This window comes from Triticum urartu, chromosome 4A, assembly GCF_056163025.1.
Source record: "Triticum urartu cultivar PI428250 chromosome 4A, HENAU_Tu73, whole genome shotgun sequence".
Lineage (NCBI taxonomy): Eukaryota > Viridiplantae > Streptophyta > Magnoliopsida > Poales > Poaceae > Triticum > Triticum urartu.
In genome coordinates this window covers 378,381,601-378,404,037 of record NC_141876.1, presented here as the reverse complement: position 1 = coordinate 378,404,037, position 22,437 = coordinate 378,381,601, and positions in this window count along the sequence as shown.

The following is a 22,437-nucleotide window of genomic DNA, read 5'->3' as shown; positions in this document are numbered from 1 at the left end:
GCAGGTGTGTGAATTGACGGAGGTGTGCTCGTTGCGCAGTGTCATCGGGAGGCATGCGAGTAGCTATGTGAAACTTTGGTACGCATGCAAGCAGTCCGGTCCGCAGGCTCACCGCCGCCTCTCTCCCACAACTCCCACTCCTGCATATTAATGGTGCGCCCGAGTGGCCGCACCCCCATCCTCGCCACATACACAATCCTCTCTCCCTGCTTGCATCCTCGACGCCACTCTGAGTCCTCAAAGCTGTCAGTGTGTGAGGATGCCGCCAAAGCGCCCCATCGGAGGGAGTGGCGATGCCGGGGCTGCTAAAGCACCGAAGCACGGCGTGGACATGGAGACAGAGGTTGCCGTCATCACCGGCGACTTATCGTTGCACCCTGACGTCATCGACATCGTCGAGCTTCCACAGCCAGAGGCGGAGTTCCACACCGACTGTAGTGATGACTCCGGCGACGACTCCGATGACCACACCAGCAACGACTCCGATGACGACGAACAGCTGGTTAGTCATATATACCCATTTATTTGTCAAATAGATCATAGGGTTTCTCTGGTTACTCCTGCCACCCCCTTTTTGGAATAGAAATCCTATGGCTATGTTCTCCCAATCCATGAAATCTGAGTAATTTTGTGAGTTCCCTGTAGTGTATTTATTGTTTGAATGGTACAATTGATAAGTGATTAGTTGTTTTATCTGTGAAAATGATTTCTGCTAGTGATCCGACTAGGGTTAGTGTTCATGCTAATAATTCCTAGCCAGGACTTGACAATTGATTTTGAATGACCTACATATGTTTGTGCCATTATTTTCTTCAAGATTTGTCTATACATAGACGACTGTGCTTAAAAATCGAACCATAATCTCTGGATATGTATGAATAAATAGCTATAAATTCCTAACCCTATTCACGGCTTGTAAACATTGATTTGATGCCAAATATATTTTACTATTTGTATAGGTGTTGTCTAACGATGTGGACAGCAAGGATGAAGATGGCCAGAGGAGGTACTAGAGGGAAATCCTAAGGGAGCTTTATGCGGGAAAGCATAACAGGCATATTAGGACCTGGAACGGTGGCTATCGATGCCCATTTTGCAACCACAAGCTTCATGACGTGTATCTAAGTGTTCCGGCGCATGCAAGAGGACGGGCCATTGGCTCCTTCAAGCAGAAGTATTCTCGTAGGGTGGCGCACGGCGCATACGCCGAGTACCTGGAGAAGCTTCAGGATCGTGCCGGCATGTGAGATGAGATGTGGGATCGAATTATGTATGCTTGAGTATGGTTAATGACGGTTGAACTATGTACTTATGGTTGAGCTATTCTTGTGTACATGTCTACTTACTATCTATGTCTGAGTATGTTTAATCTATGTTTACTTATGTCTAACTGTGGGATATGTATGTAATCAGTTCGGTTGATGGAATGTACCTCTGTCTTGGTTTATTGGTCCCCTTTGTAATTTGTGTTAAATTTTAACCAAAGGTTTAACTAAAAAATGTTAGTGCAAGTCAACAAAAATTATATCTTTGGATGGGTATTTTAGCATAGTGTTCAATGATATAATTTTTGGTGACATGCATAAACATTTCTTAGTTAAATATTTGGTCAAAATTTGGTAAAAATTACAAACGGGACCAATAAACCAGGATGGAGGTACGACGTCCATCACACACAGTTCCCAAAATTGGAATCGTGTGCAATGACTTTCATTTTTCCTGTTGCGTCAATCACATACGGTTGGCTCTACCAAACCGCCGCCTCCAAAATTCTGTGTGGGACAGAAAACCCTCATCACCCAATTCAAAAAAAAGAAGAAAACCCTCACCTTCCCCATGTCACAAAAACCCGCCGCCACCCCCTCCGGGCCCCATTCATAGCTGCACAAGCTCCTCCACGTCTATCAATGGCACCGCCTATCACGGCGGTAACCACTTAGCTCACCGCCTGCCGCCGCCGCCAGGCTGCCGGCAAAGTCCACCGCATTTCGCCACTTCCTCTTGTTGCCGCCTATCGCCATCGACTTTTCTCGACGCTGCACGCGGTCGACCCAGCTCCGCTTTGGTTGGGAATCTGCCGTACTGAGGGTTCTTTCTCATGGACAACAAGGTAACTAATTTAATGAGATATTATCTCATCTCTTATCCTAGTTCATCTACCTCCTTTAATCACCTGGCCGAAATCGCCGTGAAATCATTTTTATTCGAGCTGATTTGAGGGTTTTCTTTCGTTCATAGAGTGTACAGTGTGAGGACACATCAGGACCTTCCGTCATCCGCCATACATTCCATCTCACCATACTAGATGACTTGAGGATGCGCGCGGTATGTTCAATCTTACCCTAAATCGGCTGGGATGGCCTACTTTCCTGAACATATTCTACATATTACTACATTTGGATAAAAGGTGCCACATGCACCGTATACGGCAAAGGGGATTCCCCCCCCTCTTCTTTGTATATTAGGCAAATTAATGATGTATTGTTCTTTCAATTACTCTCATATTTCCATGACATCATGTTTACCCTATCTGTTTAATTATAGGTTTTTGTCCTTCAATTTCGACTACTGTATAGTTCTTTCAATTTGGTCCCACATTTGCATGTTACCATATTTTCTTTAACAATCCTACCATTTTCTGCAGCGCGTCCCTTGCTATGCAACAGAATCTGTAGTGCACAATCTTTCCCTTTACATAAATCAAGATTGCAGGGATGTCATACTACACACAAACCATGGATTTACAATCGTTGCTACTATAAGACTTAATGAACGTAGTGACTCCTATTTTGGCACTGGCTTTTGGAAAGAAATTTCTTAGTTTTATGAACTAAAATCTGGCACTAGAATTGCGCTGCACATAAAAGGGCCTGGTCATGAGATATAAGGTAACTTCCCTGATGATATCATCCTTCCAGACTTTGTCCGAAGAAAGTTTTCTTTTCAACTATCTGCATGTTGACTTACCCAGCAATATCAAATGAATTGTGTAGTATTTAGGCAACCAACTGTTATTCCCTTTGCTTACTATATTCCTACCTAATAACTTCTAGTTAAAAATACACTTTTCTATTGCCCAATTTTAACAAAATATTCCATGTACTCCCATTTCTATCATAAAGCGCCGCTGACAAGGAGACACCAGAGGTGGAGAATGGGGCTGCCAACAAAGGGGAGGCAGGGCGAGCTAGAACCTCAAGCGACTCCAGCAGGCCTAGACTTCATCAGCAGCCTCCCCAATGATATGTTGACAGTCATCATCTCACTCCTCCCAATCAAATACGGGGCGCGGAGAACCATCCTTTCCCGACGGTGGCGCCCCTATGGAACTCTAGCCCTCTTGTCGGAGTAAATGACCACGGGTAGCCTAGCCGGCTTCCCCTGGCACTTTAGAAAAATTACAGGCCGATTGAGCCTCCAAGCATCAAAGATGTGGGGCCGCCTTCCCCCAGCCGGCTACCTCTCAGGCCGGCTGTGCAAAGGCGGCCCAGCCCTGAAATCCTTGAGAAACAAGACCACGAGAAGGCCGACTCCAAGACGCCGGCCATGAGAAGGCCGACTCCCAGGAGCCGGCCCCTCAGCGGGCGGCCAAGATCGTGCCCTCAGAGTCTGAACCCACATAACGGCGACAAGACGGTGCATGGCTACAGTGAAGCCTGCCACCCCCGAATCCCGGGGCACGCATGGCCACAGTGCGTAGTACGGGGCGGCCATCACCCGTCCGGCACGACACTGTTGCCACGCTGATCGTGACATCACCCACGGCGAGCGGTCAGTACGACCCGTGGGTGGCGGGCCCCCTCAGTCAGGGAGACCCCAAAGGCGGCCAGGCTTCTCGCAGTCGGCCTGGGGTACGGCCGGCTCCCAATAGCCGGCCGGCTCTCTCCCTCGAAGGAGGTGCCTCATTAAGGAGATAAGACAAGGTAAGGCTACAGTGATGAGCCGCCTCGCGATGGCACTGTAGCCATGCTTACCACGACAAAGCCCTCGTCACCAGAGGCAAGGCAACAGTAACCAGCCTCCGACAAAACTCCCGAGTGGTGGGGCCGGTCTGTCGACCAGAGGGCCGGCAGCCGGCGGGGCCTACCAGGCGGCGGGCGCATTGGTCAGCGGAGAAGCCGGCCCGCGTAGACACAGACGGCTGGGGCCCACGCCCAGCCGGATTAACATTGTACCCCTGGGGGGTAGGCCTATATAAACCCCCCAGGGCACCCATGCAGAGGGAGATCTCTCTTTGATAGTTTTTAGACACCGCAACAAGAGGAGGAGCGGGCAAGCCTTGCCCCTCTTCATCCTTTCACAAAACAGCTCAAGGAGCCTCTTGTAGCTACTAGCCAATCTAGTGACCATGCGGAGACCCCGCAGAGCAGCAGTAGGGGTGTTATCTCCACGGAGAGCCCTAAAGCTGGGTAAGATTCGCCGGCGTGCATGTCTTCGCCTTATCACGTTTCCAGGCACCGGCGATGTTTTATTGGCTCCCACAATGATAAGCCACCCGTTGGCATATGTCGCACCAACCACCCGACATTTGGCGCTCACCGTGGGGCTAGGTGCACCGTCGTCCGGAGACCTGCTCTGGACGGGAACCCTTTTCCTCCCCAGCGTGCGTAGCCAGCCCGGCTCGCCCGATGGTGCTTGCCCCGACGCGCTGCAAGGCGTCGCTGACGCATGCGTGGCGAGCTGGCTCGCCGATCTTCTTGGTGAGGCTCGCATCTCCGACGAGCACGCATCCGACTCGGGCACAGGCTGCCCCGAAAGCCACCTCGTCAGCCTCCTCGACCAACTCCACGTCTCCGGCGAGCTGGCTGCGGACTTGGAGTCAGTTGGCTCCACCGACCCGATGCTTGTCGATTCCCACACGGCATCACTTGACGTCTTCCCCACCAACGTGGTAATCATCAACGACCCTCTCCCTCGAGCCGACAGCAGCAGCAGTGCCATCACCGAGGTACTGGTCATTGGACACAGCGCCGCCTCTAGCAAAAACGCCCATGACGCCCTGCAGACGGTGCTGCACGACTTGTCCGCCCCCATCCCGGCCGACACGGATGCCAAGACATTGGAGGCGCGCCGCCTCGCCCTCGTTGCGGAGGGCCAGAAGCTAGCCACCATGAGACGCCTCACCGAGGCTCACCAGCGGGAGGTCGACCGTGCCGCCTTCGGCACGCCGCCTCCCGACGGGCCGAGCCGCGTCGGCATTGTCAAGAAGCACGGCGCTGCTATCGCCGACATGCTGGGAGCGGACCGCCCAGTCTATGCCATGCTCTCGAGAACTTGCGCACCGCCCAGGCGGCCACAGACGAGTTGAATGGGCTGGGGCCTGACGAGCTCCCCTACATGACCAGATGCATCCAGCAGCTTATGGACGCGGCCACAGAGCGGCATGAAGCCGGTGCCCGCGCCGAGAGTCCTCCCCCGCACTGAGAGCACGGCGCGACATCCCGAACACCGACTGCGGGCAACACCCGCGCAAGAAAAGAAAAGGAGCCGGTTGCCACCCGCAGCCGGACTCGAATCTCCATCGAGCATGACTCAGAGGGCCACCCTCGAGCCGTGGAATGGCGGGGAAACCCCCCTCCTCCCCCGCCTCGTGTGGAGAGATATCCTACCCCGCCGCCTGTCACGCATCCGACTCTCAGCGGCCGGCTAGGTCGCCGCGAAGGAGTCGGCGAGAATGATGCCCGCCACCGGATCGACCGCCTTGCGCGATCCCTAGCCCTGGAAGAAGAAGATGATGTCGACCCGCCTTGCTTCGGCCCCCGCATCCGCGACGAGCCCTTCCCCAAAGGGATCTCGCTCCCAAGAGACACGCCGAAGTACAACGGCTCCGTGAAGCCAGAGGATTGGTTGATCGACTACTCCACCGCGGTTAGCATCGCGAATGGCAACAGGCATGTTGCCGTAAAATATGTGCCCCTCATGCTCCAAGGCACGGCGCGCACCTGGCTCAACAGCCTCAAGCCTTACAGTGTCAACAGCTGGCTAGACTTCACTGAAGCCTTCATCCGTAACTTCACCAGCACCTACAAGCGGGCTCCCAAGCCCCGAGAGCTCTCCTTGTGTGTCCAAGGGCCCCACGAATCGACTCGCGACTACCTCACGCGTTGGGCCGAGCTTCACAATTCCTGTGAGGGGGTGCACGAGGTTCAAGCTATAGAGTACTTCACCGCCAGGTGCCAAGAGGGCACCCTCCTCAAGCACCGGCTCCTCTGCAACGAGCCGACTACCCTTGATGAGCTGCTGATCATAGCTGATAAATACACCATGGCCGATTCCTCAATGAAGACCGAGCTCCAAGTAGACGCCTCCGGGAAGGTGCTCGCTCCGAGTCCCAAGACGCCCGCTGGAGAATCCAGCCGACGCCCATACCAAAACGACCACAAGCGCAAGGCTCCCCCGCCGCCTTCCACCAGTCGGCAGGTGGCCACGGTCGAAGGCGAACAACCCGAAGGGCGGCCCACGCCCAAGAAGCAGAAGGGCAGCAGGCCGGCTTGGCAGCTGGCTTTCTCCTACGAGCAAGCACTTGATGCCCCCGGCAAGTTTCACAGCGGCGCGAAGCCTTCAAACCACACAACCCGAAAATGCCACTGGCTCACGAGGATCTCCAAGGGCGAGGGGATACCGCTGCCTCCGCCTGCTGGTCAGCCGCCTCCGGCCCCTCCGCAGCCGGCTGCCCGACCGGCAGTCGGGGGTGTTAAAGACGAATTCCCCGACAAGCATGCAGCCTACGTCATCTTTACGAGCCCACCAGAAGATCGGCATGGCCGGCACCGACAACATCAAGAAGTCAATGCAGTTGCCTCCAACAACCCCGAGTTCATGCACTGGTCAGAAAGGCCTGTCAGCTGGAGCCAGACTCATCACCCAGAGGTGATGCCATCTCCTAGCTGTTATGCATTGGTTTTGGATGCCACCCTCGCAACAGAAAGGCGAGCCGCCCGTTTCTCCCGCGTGCTGATAGATGGTGGGAGCAGCATCAACATACTATACCGTGACACCATGGAGAAGCTGAGCATCAAGACAAAGCAGCTCATGCCCAGTCGGACTGTGTTCCATGGCATCGTACCCGGCCTGTCCTGCTCCCCAATCGGCAAGATCAAGATAGATGTCCTCTTCGGGGACAAGGATCATTTCCGCCGAGAGGCGGTGTGGTTTGAGGTGGTGGATCTGGAGAGCCCTTACCACGCGTTGCTTGGCTGACCCGCCCTGGCCAAGTTCATGGCTGTACCCCACTATGCCTACCTCAAGATGAAGATACCGAGTTCCAAGGGCATCATCACCATAGCCGGAGACTATAAGAAGTCCTCCGAGTGCGCGGCAGCCAGCAGCCGGCTGGCCGAGTCCCTCGTGATTGCTGAAGAGAAGAAGATACTGGACCGAGTTGTGGCTATGGCCGGCAAACAGCCGGCCCTGTCCCCCAGCCCCAAGGAGTGTGATGCCCAAGGTTCTTTCCAGCCGGCTAAAGAAACAAAGAAGGTACCTCTGGACCCGGAGCACCCAGAAAGGTTTGCCACCATCGGGGCAAACCTGGACAGCAAATAGGAAGGCGAGCTCGCCGATTTCCTCTGTGAGAATCGGGACATCTTCGCATGGTCCCCCAAGGACATGCCGGGTGTTCCGAAGGAATTCGCCGAGCACAAGCTACATGTCCAAGAAGGTGCAAAACCAGTCAAACAGCCCCTCCGCCGACTGTCAGAAGAGAAGAGAAGGATTGTAGGAGAAGAGATAGCCCGGCTTCTGGCAGCCGGTTTCATTATGGAAGTTTTCTTTCCAGAATGGCTTGCCAACCCGGTCTTCGTACTGAAGAAAAATAACAAATCGCATGTGTATAGACTAGACCAGCCTCAACAAAGCCTGCCCCAAAGATCCCTTCGCCTTGCCAAGGATTGATCAAGTAATAGACTCCACAGCTGGATGCGAGCTGTTGAGCTTCTTGGATGCTTACTCAGGCTACCACCAGATAAATTTGGATCCAGCTGACCGCCTGAAAACAGCCTTCATCACACCATTCGGAGCCTTCTGCTACCTGACTATGACATTCGGCTTGAGAAATGCCGGTGCCACTTTTCAGCGTTGCATGCAGAAATGCCTCCTCAAGCAGCTCGGCAGAAATGCCCACGTCTATGTAGACGATATTGTGGTGAAGACGGAGAAGCGCGACACCTTGCTGGAAGACCTCAGAGAGACATTTGAAAACTTGTGCCAATTTCAAATCAAGCTCAACCCCGAGAAATGCGTGTTCGGAGTACCAGCCGGCTAGCTCCAAGGCTTCATGGTCTCCGAACGCGGCATCGAGTGCAACCCGATGAAGATCAAGGCCATAGAGAGAATGGAGATTCCCACCAAGCTGCGGGACGTCCAGAAGTTCACCAGATGCTTGGCTTCCCTGAACCGCTTCATCAGCCGGCTCGGGGAGAAAGCTCTCCCCCTCTACCGACTCATGAAGAAGTTCGCTCATTTTGAGTGGAATGACCAGGCGGACCAAGCCTTCCACGAGCTAAAGAGGATGCTGACCACGCCGCCTGTCTTGGCGGCACCGACTGAAAAAGAGCCCATGCTCCTTTACATTGCCGCTACTAGCCGGGTGGTCAGCACAGTTATCATAGTCCAGCGCCCAGAAGAAGGCCGAGCTCAGCTGGTCCAGGGGCCGGTGTATTATTTAAGCGAAGTATTATCCACCTCGAAGCAGAACTACCCACACTACCAGAAGATGTGCTACGGTGTGTACTTCGCTGCCAAGAAGCTCAAGCCCTATTTTCAAGAGTACCCCATCACGGTCGTGTGTACTGCCCTGCTCGCCGAGATCATAGGCAGCCGGGATGCATCCGACCGGGTGGCAAAAATGGGCCTTTGAGCTGGCCCCCTATGCGATCTTCTACCAGCCACGCATCGCTATTAAGTCCCAGGCACTGGCCGACTTCCTCGTCGATTGGGCCGAAACCCAATACCCGCCACCGGCCCCGACTCCACTCACTCGCGGATGCACTTCGATGGGTCCAAGATGCACACTGGCTTGGGAGCCGATATCGTCCTCACCTCTCCCAAGGGCGACAAGCTCAAGTATACATTGCAAATTCATTTTGACGCCTCCAACAATGTGGCCGAGTACGAGGCGCTCATACACGGGCTCCGGCTAGCCAAAGAGCTCAGCATCCACTGGATCCTGTGCTATGGCGACTCGGATTTGGTGGTCCAGCAGTCATCCGGCGACTGGGACGCCAAGGACACGAACATGGCAATCTATCGTTTCCTCGTTCAGCAAATCAGTGGATATTTTGAAGGATGTGAGTTCCTTCATGTACCACGTGCTGACAACATGCAAGCAGATGCCCTAGCACGAGTAGGCTCCACCCGGCAAGCTATACTAGTCGGCGTGTCTCTCCACCGCCTCCTCAAGCCGTCTATCAATCCGTCTCCAGAATCTGATTCCATCTTCGTGCCAACGGACCCTGACGCAGTCGGATCCGACTTGGGAAACCAAGCAGGCGGCGCGGGGGCTCCGACGGGCGGCCCGGGGACTGCCGTAGTCGCACCCGGCCCGGGGACTTTGGAACTCGGCCCAGGGGCTACTGCAGCCGGCCCAGGGACTGCATCGACACAACAGGCGGTGGCCGACTCCAACTCTTCACCACCCAGCCCACCCGCCCTGATCACAGTGGCAGTCCTGACAATAGAAGAAGTCACAGTTCCATCATGTGCCCAGCCCATCCTCAACTTCTTAGTAAACAGAGAGCTGCCAACCGACGAGATCTCGGCAAGACAAGTTCAACGCCGAGCCGGAGCTTACACAATCATCAACCGAGAGCTTGTTAGGTGCAGCGTCACTGGAGTCTTCCAGCGTCGCGTCGAACCAGAGAAGGGCATAGCAATCCTCAGGGACATCCACCAAGGCAAATGCGGCCACCACGCAGCCTCAAGATCACTCGTCGCCAAAGCTTTTTGCCATGGATTCTTCTGGCTGGCTGCTTTGGATGACGCTAAGGAACTAGTCAAACACCGCAAAGGGTGCCAAGTTTTCAGCTCCAAGCAACACCTGCCGGCTTCTGGACTCAAGACTATCCCCCTCACCTGGCCCTTTGCCGTCTGGGGGCTGGACATGGTAGGCCCATTCAAGACGGCACGCGGCGGCATGACGCATTTGCTCGTTGCTGTGGACAAGTTTACCAAGTGGATTGAAGCAAAGCCGATCAAGAAGCTGAATGGGCCGACTGCCGTCACTTTCATCGCAGATATTACAACCCGGTACGGCGTGCCGCATAGCATCATCACCGACAATGGCACAAACTTTGCAAAAGGAGCACTAGCACGTTTCTGCGCAACACACGGCATCCGGCTGGACCTAGCATCCGTCGCCCACCCGCAGTCGAACGGTCAGGTCGAGTGAGCAAACGGCCTCATCCTCTCCGGCATCAAGCCCTGACTGGTCGTGCCACTGGAGCGTTCGGCCGGCTGTTGGCTTGACGAGCTGCCGGCCGTCCTCTGGAGTCTACGCACTACCCCAAACAAGTCAACTGGCTTCACCTCTTTCTTCCTTGTATATGGTGCCGAGGCTGTCATCCCAACTGACATCGAGTTCGACTCACCTCGGGTCACCATGTACACGGAGGCGGAGGCCAAGGAAGCACGTGAAGACGACGTCGACCTACTAGAAGAGGGCCAGCTGTTAGCCCTCAGCCTGTCCGCCATCTATCAGCAAGGTCTCCGCCGCTACCACAACCGGAAAGTCAAGCCAAGATCCTTCCAAGAGGGCGATCTTGTGCTCCGGCTGATCCAGCGAACAGCCGGCCAGCACAAGCTCTCGGCCCATTGGGAGGGCCCCTTCGTCATCAGCAGAGCTCTAGGCAATGACTCCTGCTACCTAATCGACACGCAGAAGCCGAAGGGACGCAAGAGAGATGATTCCGGCAAGGAGTCGGAACGACCATGGAACGCCAATCTGCTCCGAAGATTTTACAGTTAAAAAGCAGTATGTATCACGCTAACTTTTGTACTAAGTACGAGACAAAGGGTCCCCCGAGGAGCACTTGGGGACTACCCTTTTTTATCTATGGATAATGGGTATCATGCCTATGAATATGTTACTACATTTGTCTTTTCGTCCGGCACCAGGCCTGACCAGTAGGCCCGGGGACTCGCCGCCTTAAGTTATATATAAAGTTCTGCCTATAGTCAGACAAGTAGTGTGCCGACACCCAAGCCCCCTCTTGCCAAAAGTCGCAGCTCGAAGAATCGACTGTCCGACTGGAAAGAGCCAAGGGCAGGAAATGATGCCCACACGAAAAACGGCCAAGGACCAACGAACTTATATAACGCGAGCCGGCCTCCCACCCCGCCAGCCGGCTACTAGAGCAGTCGGCTGGCCGGCTTCCCATTCACCTTGCTGCAATCTAAGAAAGCTCGAGTACTTGCCTTCCCAAAACAACCAAGTCCTTCTCTAGCCACAGACTGCAGAGCAGCTGTCCGGCTGGGAAGGCGGTGGCTAAGGAAAGGCGGCAAAGGAAAAAGCCAAAAGGATGAAAAGCAAACGTGAACGGAAGCCAAACACATGCATAATATTTACACAAAAGACCTTCGAAAGGCCAGCATTCAACATAGTCTGAATACACCGCCAGTGGGTGGAACTGCGCAAATTTAAAGATTGTTCAAAAGAGTAACAAGCAGGAAAGCAAGGACGGTGGATCAAGCCAGGGGAACGACGGGCGAGTTGGGCAGGTTGGTGGAGTCGGCGGTGCCGGCTGGAGTAGTGGCCGGCTGGCGAGTCTCGGCATCGTTGCTAGAGGCACGATCAGGCTGAGGCGGGCTGGTCGCTTCACCGTCCGGCGCACCGTCTTCACCATCCTCTCCCTCTTCCCCTTCGCCCTCATCACTGCAGGCAATCTCCTCCGCCGAGTCCTCACCTTCGGCCGGGTTCAGCCCAAACCACTCCTCCGGCTGAGTGACACCGGCGTCATCCACCTGAGGAGCAAAGGCGCTGGTATCGGTGTACTCGGCGATCGCCGAGGCGCGCTGGATGATAGCCAGCCGCACCGCCTCCAGCTCCTTGTCAGCCTCATGCCGCCAAGTGCTCAGCTGGTCCAAGTTCAACCCAGGATACCAAGCTTGGACGAACTCCAGCGCCCGCCCAGCGCGGACCGGGCCGCTGATTCCTTACAAGCCTCGAAGCGGCCGACTGCGACCTCCAGCCAGTCGGTGGTCCAACTTGGTGTGCACGGGATCACCTCGCCGGGCCAGAGGGCGGCCAGCACTTGCGCCCCGGCGCGCTGAAGACGGCGGAGCATGCGGTGGGCCAGCTGCAGGCGGGCTTGAAGTGCCAGAAGCTGCTCCTCAAGCGACCGGCTGGCACCCGATGCAACCTTGGCCCCCGCCTGCCATCGCGCGTCGCGATAGGCCTCGATGGCTTGAGTGGCGGCAGCAGAGTAACCAGAAAAGTAATCTGCACAAAGAAGAAAGCAGTGGCACAAAGTTAAAAGACGAACCAGATAGTAGGATGCAGACAAAGAAATGACGAAGAAGGCGGCTCACCGTCGATCAAATCTTCTACCCGGCTGTAGCCTTGACTCAGCGCCTGCCGGGCCTCGGCCCAGTTCGCTGCCTCGGTCTCGTATTCGGCTTTGAGGGCGGCCTCGCTGTCCTGCGCCGCCTTCAGGGCTGCCTTGTGGCTCTCCTCCTGGTCGGCCAGCTTCTTGGCCAGGCGGTCACGCTCTTGAGCCAGGGCGGCGCACTCGGCCTAATTGGCGCGAAGGGCGGTCTAGGCTCCGCTCAGCTGGCTCCTCAAGTTAGCATTGGCCCATGGAGATATGAAGAAAGAAGTTGTCAGTAAAAGATCCGACCCGACTACTCAGCAGTCGGCCCGAATCTCGGGGACTACACCCAGTGGGTGCGCTGACGCGCCCCCACTTGAGACAAAAGATGAAGCACTTACTCCGGCTCTCGATCAGATCGGTGGTTTTCTAATTCAACTCCTGGGCCTGGGAGTTGAAGGCAGCCGCACGGAGGTTATGATACTCCTGCAGACAAGATAAGTGATACAAGTAAGAACAAGACGACAATTAGAGTCTACCAAGTAGTTCCAAGCCGCCTGCTCAGCAGCCGACTCGGAACTCGGGGACTACACCCAGTGGGTGCGCTGACGCGCCCCCATGCAAGAAATCAGGAGCAACCAACAAAAAACGAAAGGACTCGCCTGGATCACCGTTTGCGTCGTGAGAAATGCTTGGGTGTACTACTTCAGCGCGGTAGCTTGGGCCTGAAGCCGGTTCCGGACGTCCTGTGCCGCCATGTTTAGCACGGCCGTCCCACCGCCCGGCGTCCACCCGGACGAGCTATCGCTAGCCGCTTCTAGGTCCTGGTCCGACTGGCCGGCGCCAGCGGCATTGTGCGGATCTGGCGCCGAAGTCACCTTCTCCGCACGCCGACGGGACGCCGACAGGACCACAAGGTCCGCCCCGACAGTCGGGTCACCTCCGACCGGCTGCGCGGGCGGCGCATCGGGCCAGCTACCTTGGCCCTTTCCAGCCGGTGGCGTTGGTTCCGCCTCCTTCCCCTTCGCCGGCTGGCCGCAGCTGGTCTCCTCCGTCGGGGGCACTGGAATGTCGGGTGCCGCGGCGCGAAGGGGGATGATGAGCAGCGGAGGTTGGTTCCGCTAGGCCTCCGCTTCCTCCTCCGTGGCTGCGGCCTCCGCCTGGGCCTTGGCAGCCGCGTCGGCCCGTGCCGCCGCCAACTTCTCCCTCGCCTCCCGAGCCGCCGCCAACTTCTCCCTCGCCTCCCGAGCCGCCCTCCGCTCCTCCGCCTCCCGCTCCTCCCGCGCTTCCCGCGCGTTTCACTCCGTCGCCTCTAGGAGATCGGCGTGGGGATCTACACGACGGGAGCTTGAGGACCCTACCGCGGGCCCGACTACGGAGACGGCAGGAGCCCGTTCAAGAGAAAGTAGGGCCCTGTTTGATAAGTCAAGAAGAAGGCTTAGAAAGATATCAACCAAAGAAGAAAAAGAAATACGTAAGGAAGATAACACTTACGCTGAAACCGACTGCGGCTGCTTCACCACCTTACGGAAGCGGGCCGCCTTCACGGCCGCCTCATCCCGCTTGGTCGCCGCCGCGGTACTCTTCGGCTTCTTCGGCCGGCTGCCGAAGTGGGTCGACGCGGCCCGGCATTTCTGTGCGCTGCCATGGGGAGCCGGCGCGGCGGATGGGCCCGCGCCTTGATGATCGGGTGCCGGCTGACGGTGCAGGACAACTTCGGCCTCGGCATCATCCGGCCAATCCTCGAAGGCGGCCCCGAGCCCAGAGCCGCCTGCCTCGCCGCCCTCCCCTGCGACGTCTTCTTCCATGGCGGCCACCCCCAGGTCCGGGTCATCAACGTCGTCCATCGTGCGGTCAGGGAGGAACTGGTGTTCCACCCCCGCAGCCTCGGTTGCTGGCGGAAGCATGGGATTATGCCAAAACAAGCCGACTGGTCAGGAGTCGGCCATCATGAACCCGGCGACAAGGAAAGAAGAAAAGAAGAGAAACTTACTACCGACGGAGGATTGGCGCGAGAGTACGGCACCTTGCCGTACTGCCACTCCTCAGTGAGCTTGCAGTTGGAAATATAGTTCACCATGTAAGACACCTCGGCGTGAGGCATCTCCTTGGTACTTAGCCGACACGGGTCGAAGCGGCCGCTCATCTCACAGATCATATGAGGTCGGCCCTGAAGTGGGAGCACCCGGCGCTCCACGAAGACGGCCACCAGGTCAGACCCAATCAGGCCCTCCGACTGGATCATCACCCAGAGCCGTGCAACGGAGGCGGCCCCACCCTGAGACAGTGACCTGGCCCGGAAGGACCATGGGGGCTGCCTCCCAGCCGGCGGGCCGGCTACTTAAGGCGGCAGATTGACGAAGTCGCCTTGGGGAGCGATGTTCTTCACGTAGAAGTAGGATTTCTGCCAGAGCTTCACCGACTGGATCAGCGGGATGGGCGGAAACGGGTTGTTGTCACTCGTCCTCCGCATGGCAATGAAGGCGCCGCATGGGGCGGGCACGCCCGCGACGACAGTGCCAAGCTTGCACTGGAAGAATTCTCCCCACAGTTCGAGGGTGGGGAGGACACCGAGAAAACCCTCGCACAGGGCGACGAAGGCCGACAGCAGCATCACCACATTCGGAGTGATGTGATGCAGCTGGAGATGATAAAATTCGAGGAAGGATCAGAGGAACCCGCTCGCCGGCAGGCCTAAGCCGCGCAGGCAGTGCGAGTGGAAGATTACCCACTCGTCCTCCTCCGGTGCCGGCGAGATCTCCCTCTCCGGCGCAAGGCGGACCCGCACGAAATCCGCGCCCGGCAGCCGCCGCGTTCGGCAGAGGAAGTCGACATGGTCGTCGTGGACGTTGGAGCCGTCCCAGGAGCTCGACAACGCCATGGTAACGGCGCGGCGGAAGAAAGGCGCACGACCCTGCTACGATGAAGCAACGGCAAGCCAAGGAGATTGGCGGGAAGGCCGAGCGGCGGCGGGTGGCTGTGGCGGTGGAGAGGAGGAAGAAAAAGGAAGGGGCAGAGCAAGGGAGAGTGTGCAAGCGTCTGGCGCTTCCCTCCTCTCCCCCTACTTATAGCCTCGTGCGGTGAAGCCGAGGAGGCGGGGCGTGGGGGGAGGTGGGATTAACTGCACCCACTCCTCGCGATTATTGTGCCTTCACGGCATGCGGAAACCGCCGCTGGGAGGCGCGCGGTCTATCTGGGCCACAGAAGATCCACGCGTGGGCCGAGGCCCTGTAGTGGCGGGCCCCGGACTGCGGCGGCGTCCCGTCGCGCACGTGGGCTGGCAGGCCCCTCCAGCCGCGGGGTGCCACGTGGCGCGCAGGCGATGAACGGTCAGCTCGTAGCCTGACTCGCGCGCCAACTGGAACCCGCCTTCAAGCTTCGAAATCTCTAGGAGACGACACGCCTAGTCAAAGCCGGCTCCCAGTTCCCGGCCCCTCAAGATAGGAAGCTGACTGAGCTCCTCATCTTTTTTCTGCCTCGGAGCCCAACCAGCTTTGGGGACTACTGTCAGAGTAAATGACCACGGGTAGCCTAGCTGGCTTCCCCTGGCACTTCAGAAAAATTACAGGCCGATTGAGCCTCCAAGCATCCAAGACGTGGGATCGCCTTCCCCCAGCCGGCTACCACTCAGGCCGGCTGTGCAAAGGCGGCCCAGCCCTGAAATCCTTGAGAAACAAGACCACGAGAAGGCCGACTCCAAGAAGTCGGCCATGAGAAGGCCGACTCCCAGGAGCCGGCCCCTCAGCAGGCGGCCAAGATCGTGCCCTCAGAGTCTGCACCCACATAACGGCGACAAGACGGGGCGTGGCTACAGTGAAGCCTGCCACCCCCGAATCCCGGGGCACGCATGGCCACAGTGCGTCGTACGGGGCGGCCATCACCCGTCCGGCGCGGCACTGTTGCCATGCTGATCGTGATGTCACCCACGGCGAGTGGTCAGTACGACTCGTGGGTGGCGGGCCCCCTCGTTAGGGAGACCCCAAAGGCGGCCAGGCTTCTCGTAATCGGCCTGGGGTACGGCCGGCTCCCAATAGCCGGCCGGCTCTCTCCCTCGAAGGAGGTGCCTCATTAAGGAGATAAGACAAGGTAAGACTACAGTGATGAGCCGCCTCGCGACGACACTGTAGCCATGCTTACCACGACAAAGCCCTCGTCACCAGAGGGCCGGCAGCCGGTGGGGCCTACCAGGCAGCGGGCCCATCGGTCGGCGGAGAAGCCAGCCAGCGTAGACACAGAAGGCTGGGGCCCGCGCCCAGCCGGATTACCATTGTACCCCTAGGGGGTAAGCCTATATAAACTCCCAGGGCACCCATGCAGAGGGAGATCTATCTTTGATAGGTTTTAGACACCGCAACAAGAGGAGGAGCGGGCAAGCCTTGCCCCTCTTCATCCTTTCACCAAACAGCTCAAGGAGCCTCTTGTAGCTACTAGCCAATCTAGTGACCATGCAGAGACCCCACAGAGCAGCAGTAGGGGTGTTATCTCCACGGAGAGCCCTGAAGCTGGGTAAGATTCACCGGCGTGCATGTCTTCGCCTTATCCCGTTTCTAGGCACCGGCGATGTTTTATTGGCTCCCACAATGATAAGCCACCCGTTGGCATATGTCGCACCAACCACCCGACACCTCTCGACCTCATCGACACCCATGAGCTCTACCATGGCTATCGCAAAAGCTTGGATGCATTCTCCAAGATCCTCAGAAGTCACCTTGGCCCAACCAGAGGCCTTAGAATGCACAAGTTCCATTCCAACGGCAAGGACCGAGCCAAGCTTAATGACTAGTTCCGATCCCCCGCCCTAGATCAGCTCGAGGAGCTCACTTTTGATGATGGGCATATGCGGTCACTGCCAACTGAAACGTCCATTTTGCATCATGTTTTGTTACTGTTATTTATGATGTTTTTATCCATAATAATGATTTTTGGAGTAATTCTCATGCCTTTTATCTCATAATTTGCAAGGGACACACCAAGAGGAAGAATTCTGGCAGCTGGAAATCTGGACCTGGAAAAGCTACGTCAGGCTACCTATTTTCCATAACTCCAAACAAGCTGAAACTTCACGCAGATTTTTTATGGAATATTTAAGAATTATTGGAGCAAATAACTACCAGAGGGGGGCCACCAGGTGGGCACAACCCACCTGGGCATGCCCTGGTGGCTTGTCCTCTCCTCGGCCCACCTCCGGTGCCCATCTTCTGGTATATAAGTCATTTTGACCTAGAAAAATAAGGAGAGGACATTCGGGACGAAGCTCCGCCGCCTCGAGGCGGAACTTCTGCAGGAGCACTTTTTCCCTCCGGTGGAGGGATTCCGCCGGGGGAACTTCCCTCTCGGAGGGGAAAATCATCGTCATCATCATCGCCAACAACTCTCCCATCTTGGGGAGGGAAATATCCATCAACATCTTCAACAACACCATCTCCTCTCAAACCCTAGTTCATCTCTTGTGTTCAATCTTGTTACCGGAACAATAGATTGTTACTTGTGGGTGACTAGTACTGTTGATTACATCTTGTAGTTGATTACTATATGGTTTATTTGGTGGAAGATTATATGTTCTTATCCAACATACTATTTAATATTCCTCTGATCATGAGCATGTTTATAATTTGTGAGTAGTTACCTTTGTTCTTGAGGTCAGGGGAGAAATCATGTTGCAAGTAATCATGTGAATTTGATATGTGTTTGATATTTTGATAACATGTATGTTGTGATTCCCGTAGTGGTGTCATGTGAACGTCGACTACATGACACTTCACCATATTTGGGCCTAAGGGAATGCATTATGGAGTAGCAATTAGATGATGGGTTGCAAGATTGACAGAAGCTTAAACCCTAGTTTATGTGATATTCCATAACAGACCGATTGGATCCAAAAGTTTAATGCTATGGTTAGAATTTATTCTTAATACTTTTCCCGTAGTTGCAGATGCTTGCGGGAGGGTTAATCGTAAGTAGGAGGTTTGTTCAAGTAAAAATAGCACCTAAGCAACGGTCCACCCACATATCAAATTATCAATGTACCGAGCACGAATGAAACCAACATGATGAAAGTGACTAGATGAAATTCCTCTATACCCTCAAGAACGCTTTGCATATCATAAGGGACCGTTTTGGCCCGTCCTTTGCCTCAAAAGGATTGGGCTACCTTGCTGCACTTTTGTTACTACTATCATTGCTTGGTCATTACAAATTATCTTGCTATCAAATTATTCCACTACTTACAATTTAGCACTTGCAGACATTACCCTACTGAAAAGTACTTGTCATTTCCTTCTGCTCCTTGTTGGGTTCGACACTCTTACTTATTGAAAAGAGCTACAATTGATCCCCTATACTTGTGGGTCATCACTAACGTCCGCACTCCACCTCTCGCTGACGCTGCGCATCGGCAAGTTCAGGAACTGCCATCCCCCACTTAATGATGCAACCGCTCTTATTCTACCACGACCGAAGCACCTCGATCTCGTCGCCGTCTGCCTCTCAAACAGTGACATGGAGTTCCTACTCTGTGGCTCTACTGCACTCGTGTACCTTCGTCTTCAGGTGATCAATGGGTTGAGTACCTTCCACATCACCTCCATGACTCTCCGGACTATTTATGTGTGTTGCTAGTGCGGCAGGAAGACATCACAAGATGTGTACCACGGTATGGTCATTGAGGACACATCTGCACTTGTGAGATTACTTGTGGTTGATCAAGAAGGTCCAGCAAGAATCAATGTCATTTATGCACCGAAATTGACAATGGTGGGCTACTCGTCTGACAAATACTCCGTACTTGTTACTGGATCCATACCCATTCAGGTACAACACCCGCCTTCTACCTCTCCTTCTACAAATTAACATTGTTTCTAATTTTGAAGATGTTTGTTCGTCTTTCATTCAGAAAATGATTCTGACAAGCTTGACCCCGAAACTGCGCACAGTGAAGGTCTTTGCACTAGAATCTACCGGCCCCAACATAGAGCAAGTTGTCAGTTTCCTGAGATGCTTTTTGTGCCTGGGGAAGCTATATATCGAGGTGATGTTCGTTTCCTGTTAAATGTTAATCATAAGGGAGTTCAATTTGTGACACCTTTTTCCAAGTTTACAGTGACAATGTACTATGATTTCTTAAGGATTCTTTTGGAGGATTTTAGTTTATACATGCCCCCCCATATTGGTTGCTTGATCCATATGGTTACAATCAATAAGCATTTCTCCTTTGGATTCATCTGTACTAGTTTTCTTAGGGAACTTTTCATCCACTCCAACCTCTTGTGAAGAAGGCTACATTTTTCTAGAATGTAATCAAATTCCCATGTTAATCATGTCAGATCGAAGATGGCATGTTAGTGCATTTTACAAATCCTGCAAACCAAATAGGCTTGTAGTAATGTTCAAAACTGCATGTAGGCACTAACATGTTTTCTTCTTTTGCAGTTAAGATTAGGACCAATGGTGGATAATGCGATATAATATAACAATCACGTCGAATGCCAAGATCCTCATCTCTTTTAAATTAATTTGAACTCCTACAGGGGGACCTTACCAGAGATTATATTCGCCAGGTTCTTTGTTCTCGGAGCAAGGGTGCTAAAGATAATGAGGTTTTCCCTACATTTATTTCCCAAAAATGAATGGTTTATTGATCAGCGCCAGCACCTGCGGCAGACTGGAATAGGCTCCAAAAATGCTGAATTTCATTTTGGAACTTTGGATGATAGAGTAATCGGAAGTCATCATGTGAAACCCATACATGACTTCTCAGTGGCTGACCCCTTAGGTAAAATTGTGAGGTTTTGAAATCAGACTTAGAAGTGGTAATATTAGTTTGAACCTCTCTGATATACATGTTCAACAGATCAATGCGAGCGTTTGCAGCTGATGAGATGAATTTCATTTCTAATATCAGTTTGAACCTTGTAATCTTCGAATTTGAGCCATGTAACTCTGGAATTTGAACCTTGTAATATTTCGAGCTTTTGTGGAACAATCATTGAAATGGTAGCGTATGAGACTCGTATATTGGTAGCACTATTTTGACCATAATATGCAATGGTCTTAGATTTTATTAACCATTCTCGAATCTGTTTGCCTTGTCGATCTCACAGCACACGATCTGTATAGCTAACTCGACTGCAATCTTCGATAGTATTGCACACAGTTGGTTTCTTCCACCGTGTGCCCTACAGAGCATAAAATTAATTATCGCACTCGAATGTCCATAATTACCCTTCTGTGTAACGTTGACCTCGTCACCCACGGTAAACTTATGACCGAAGTGATTCCACACACATCGTTTTTACAAAGACTTTTGCCAATAAACGCCCATGATTTGCCCCTCTGCTAGCCGACGCGTGGCCAAACTAGCTGGGCAGGAAGCTTCTGTGGTAAACCGCACGATAGCGTGGGAACAGGCTCACCGACGATACATTTGGCGCCTCTTCGAGCCCACACGTGCGGTGTGGTGTTGTCAAGCGTGCACTACAATCCTCCGCTATGAACGTCGTGACAAGACGTGACTATTATAGGCGGCCGACCCCCATTTATTACAACGTCCATTTAACCCTTGTCTCTCTTCAACCATTCGATCGCTCCCCACCATTGCAAGAAGCACACCCACCACGAGAAACTCTTAGAGGGTATCCTGCGCGGCTCCAATGGAGCTCCGAGCGGTTGCCGATGACGAGTAGCAGTTCACCATGCGTGCCGTGGTGGACACCCACAGAAGGTTCATGGACTTCTCGGTGGTGTACGCCAACGAACCGGTCTCGGTGGAGCACTCCATCCACATCATGGAGTTGTTTCTTGCCGAGGAGAACTGCAAGGTGGTCGGGTTCGACCTCAAGTACACCTGCGCTCGTGATGGGTCTCATCCCAAGGTCGCTGTCGGTGTCAAAACCAACGGATCTCGGGTAGGGCGTCCCGAACTGTGCGTCTAGGATCGATGGTAACAGGAGACGGGGGACATGATGTTTACCCAGGTTCGGGCCCTCTCTATGGAGGTAATACCTTACGGCCGTCTTGATTGATCTTGATGAATATGAGTGTGACAAGAGTTGATCTACCACGAGATCGTAATGGCTAAACCCCAGAAGTCTAGCTTGTATGACTATGGTAATGAGTATATCCTTTCCGGACTACCCCCTCCGGTTTATATAGACACTGGGTAGGGAATCTAGGGTTGCATAGAGTAGGTTACATAAGAAGGAATCTTCATAGTTGGTTCGCCAAACTTGCCTTCCACGCCAAGGAGAGTCCAATCCGGACACATGTACAGTCTTCTGCCTTCATGTCTTCACAGCTCATCAGTCCGTCCCATGGATAACAGGCCGGACACCCGAGGACCCCTTAGTCCACAACTCCCTCAGTAGCCCCCAAACCAGTGTTCAATAGAGAGGTGTTCGGCACACAAATTGTCTTCGGCATTGCAAGGCGGGTTCATCCTTTAATGATCTCCAAGTGATGTATTCGGCCATCGGTTCAATGTCGCTCTCCTCGGCTTCTGCGTGTTAAATAACTTCGCCTTCCACGTGTCAAGCAAGGGTGGAAGGTCAGGGTATTTTTGCATATAACACCCCGTCCATGCAAGGAAGAGCACCTATTAAAGAGATTGGATCATAGATCCTTTCGGCACCACACAGAGGTAATCCCTGGAAACTGCTTAGGAGAAACCATTCCAGCATGGCTAGTGCCCCCAGCTCCTCCACTCGTTCCAACCCAGAGAAAGGCCAGTGGGAGAGGTGTTCAGTGTCCCACAGTCAATTGACGAAGCTGCAGACGCAGGGATTCCTTCCCCCCGCAGATCTAGTTTCTGTTCTAGCAGGGCTAGATTCCATCGACAGTGAGATCCAGGCAGAGGACTTCCCCAATCCATCCGGGGAGAGCGAGTATGTTTCGTCCCCTACCTGCTAAGGGGCATCGGATT